This window comes from Gossypium hirsutum, chromosome A08 (assembly GCF_007990345.1).
Source record: "Gossypium hirsutum isolate 1008001.06 chromosome A08, Gossypium_hirsutum_v2.1, whole genome shotgun sequence".
Lineage (NCBI taxonomy): Eukaryota > Viridiplantae > Streptophyta > Magnoliopsida > Malvales > Malvaceae > Gossypium > Gossypium hirsutum.
In genome coordinates this window covers 28,346,911-28,351,134 of record NC_053431.1, presented here as the reverse complement: position 1 = coordinate 28,351,134, position 4,224 = coordinate 28,346,911, and positions in this window count along the sequence as shown.

Below are 4,224 nucleotides of genomic sequence, written 5' to 3'. Positions count from 1 at the left end.
TGGTGAATTAATTTTAACGTTTGTGAGCTTAATTAAGAAAAATGACTAAATTGCATAAAGGAAAAAAGTTATGTTTTACTACCCAAATGTGTTAAATAGCTAGAGAACCATAATTGGAGGTCTTTAAAGTGCAAATAGACCCTTAAATATAGGTTGGCCGGGCATAGAGACAAAGATAAGATAATTTTCAAAGTTAGGTGGAATGTGGTGGCTTATTTGACTAAAAATAAAATAAAATAAAGAGGGAATGATATCATCTTCTTCTCACCCCTTTCTCCACTTAAAATACTAGCAAAGAGGGGCTTTTTGGAGCTTTAAAATCTCATCTAGGTTATCCTCTTGCAAGTAAGTGATTTTGATGACTTTTCTTGATGATTTTTTTCATTTTTTGGACCCCTAAAGCTTAATCTAGCTATTGAGGGGACTATTTTGCAAAATGGTTGAGAGTTTAGGGTTTTTTCATGAAATAATGTTTGTTTTTAACTGAAATTTTATGGAAGAATATGAGTCTTAATTGTGTAATAAACAACTTTTGTGAATGGATTTTCATGGAAAACACCTAAAAGGGTCATTTTGTAAAAGTTATAAAATAGGTTGTAATTGTGTGAAATAGTGGAAATTTAGGGTTGTCACATAAGTAATAATTGGTTGGTTACGCTTGGCTAGTAAGGAAATTTGATAAAACTCGATTTCTGGGCCTAAGGGTAAAATGGTCATTTTGTGAAAGTCTAGGGGCAAAATGGTCATTTTGCAAGAAAATGTGAATTTTGATTGTTCAAATTTATTTAGTGACTAAATGAGTGAATTTCATCATGTTAGATCAAGAAAATTGAGATTTGGGCTTAAATCGAGAAAGTGCGTGGTTAAGGACAAAAAGAAAATAATTAGTCCAAATTGCATTTGAGGTAAGTCCGTGTGATTAGATGAGCATGATATTTATGCCATTGTTATTATGCTTGAAAATCTATCTTGCCATGATTGTATTAAAGTTTATGTTGATGATATTGTATATGAGAAAGTGATGTCAAATGTAAATAACATTTATGTGTTGATTGAATGCTTGGAGATTTGATGGAATATGATATTCCATTGAAAAGAGTAAGTTGTATGTAAATAATACAACTACATTGTTATTATATGTGTTTAAACTGAAATAGCATGAATTGCTTGGTTGTGGAAATGATTATGTATGATGAATATTGATATAGTAGAATTCTCGTTGAGCATTAGGAAACAATTCAGATGTTCATGCCATGACATTCGAGTTATTTTGTACTAGTGTAAGACATGCCTGGGACATGCATCGGCCTCGAGATGTAAGCCAGTGTAAGACATGTCTAGGATATGGATCAACTACGAGATGTGTCAGTGTAAGACCATGTCTGGGACATGACATCGGCACGAATATTTGAGAGCTAGTGTCAGACCATATCTGGGACATGGCATCGGCATTATACCCTATGTTTGAGGTTTAGTGAATATCCGATAGCTTTTCGAATGGTTCAATGGTGAGAGTTACGGTTTAAGCTAAATGAGAAAGGTTATGACCATATTGTGAGTGGTACAGGTACTTACATAAAATTGATGAGATGTGAATTCAATTCATGTTATATGATTAGTAAGGAATGAATATGAGCATGTTGATTAACACGTATGTATGCCAAGCTTATAAGAAATGATTTTAGTTTATGATGCACACTTGTTGAAGATGTAAATAGGTAATTCATGCCTATAAGAATGATTTTGTGATGACCTTGTGATTATAGGTCTATACTTATTATGTATGAATAAGTAACCTTACCATTATGGTGAAAATGAATTAATATGGTGTGATAAACTTAGTATCGTTAATTTACACTAAAACAGTTTTGGATAGCAGCCATAGTCTGACTTTGAAAATCCACAAAAAATTGTGGAAATTGAGTTAAAGGCTGAAAAAAATATGAAATTAAATCCCTATGAGTCTAGTTTCATATAGGAGAAACGGTGTAAGTAAAAGAGTTTCATATTATGAAATATTTTAATTGTTGTGAGACAGAGTCAAAATGACTTTGAAATTCCCTGTTATGATTTGAGAAAATCATTGAAAATTGCATAAAAATATTTATGAGTTATAATTTATATTCTTAGAATTGATTAGTCTATTTCCAAGAGAAACAGACAGAAACATCATCTGAGTCCCGTATTATGAGATAATTAATTTTTAGTGAAGAGGGGTCAGAACTGTCACACAGCGAAAAAGGGTAAATTTAAGGAATAAAATGTACTAATTGGCTAAACTAAAAATTCTGAAAATTTTATGGTAAGAAGATATTTGATTTTAGTTTCAGGGAAAATTAGTAGAACTTAATTTGGAGTTCCGTAGCTCCAGATATAAATAATTTAGTGACTGTGACTCAAGAAAACAACTTGACTAGAACATTAGTAAAAATGCAAATAGGGTTGTATTACCATGAGAAGCAAGGTGATAAGTTGCTTATTATTTTCATACGGTTTTACTAAGCTATAAAGCTTACTCCCTTCCTTTCCTTTCCTTTAGTGTTTTCAAGTTAGTTTAGGGTTGGAGATCGTCGGAGGTAGCATCACACTATCAAGTCGCTACCTTTGGAATATTGAAGCATATATTAGAAATTTCAAGTGAGTGACATGTATAGGGATCTAGTTGATTGATATGTATTATTTTGCTTTGGCCAAATGTGTTGGCTTATATTGAGTTATATGTATATGGCCATGAGATGTGGCTCATATTGATTATGGCTTGTAAGCCTAGCTATTCATGTCATGTGTAATGTTTATAACGTGACTATGTTTGTTTTCCATGCATGGTTAGTAATATGGCATGTGTATGGGATGTATGCTCTATGACCAATTGAGGTGGTCATAGGCATGTAGTAATTGCACGTTATAAACACAACGTGATAATGATTGAACATGAGTGCTTAATGGATAAGTTGGTAACCATAGTATAATAGTAAAAGTGGTTATCAAAATGACAAGTCTTATGAATGTGAAATAAAGAATCTAGACTTGGTATTGCATGAGTAGATGCATTACTTGTAAGAGGACATGTTAATGTTAAGGATATGTCTATATAAAGAGTGTTTAATCACTAAAATGATCCCATGATTTGCGACTTTGTTGTGCATAAGGTTGTAAGAGATTATGGGTAACATGAAGGCTTGGAAAATAGCCTAAGTGTTGGCCACACGGGCTTAGACACGGCCGTGTGTCTCAACCGTGTGAGGGACACGGCCTGGAGACATGGGCATGTGGCCCAGCCGTGTGGTTCAATATGCATGCTGACATCATAAACAGAGAGTTACACAGCCTGAGGACACAGGCGTGTCCCTATGTCCACACGGGCATGTGACCTTGTTTCATGGGAAAATGTTCTAAGTTTTCCTGAAACTTCTCAAAGTTCTTAGTTTAGTACTGAATCAATTCCGATGAAAGTTTTGGGCTTTGTAAACCCAAATAAGGGACGACATGCATGTGTTTGAAAGGTTTTGAATTAAAAGAGATTTTATGGCCTGGTTTTTGTATGAATGTGTATGTTTAAGTCCAGTAATGCCTCGATCTCTGTTCCGATGTCGGACATGGGTAAGGGGTGTTACAGAGGTGGTTCATTACACATGCAACAGTCAATAAAATAGGCTACCAGATTCCACTAGGATAAGGCTTGTAACACCCCTAACCCGTATCCATCACTAAAATAGGGTTATGGAGCATTACCGTGAAAGCATAACTTAAATACATTCATTTCCAAACATTTCATAAACCATACCACAATTCATTCTAACACAAGCATATTGTTCCTTATTTGACCCATCGAGGCCTTAGAAACACTTTAGAAACGATTTAGGACTAAAATGGAAACATTTGAAACATTAAGGAAAAAGATAGTAAATTTCATACTGCAGGGGTCACACGGCTGAGGCACATGCCCGTGTCCCAGGCCATGTAACAATCGAAATAGGGGCACATGGCCATGTCGCAGCCCGTGTCTGTGCCCCTGTAACTCACTGACTTGGGTCACACGTGTAACAACCCGTTTTTCAATAGTGTCAGAAATAGTGGTATTTTTTGACGCATGAAAAATCGATTTAAAAGGCTCAGGTATGTATTCATACTAAATTATGAAATTATGGCAAGTGGAATGTTCGAATTAATGATATAAATGTTACATGTTAATGTGAATTATATGTATGCATATGTGAAAGTATA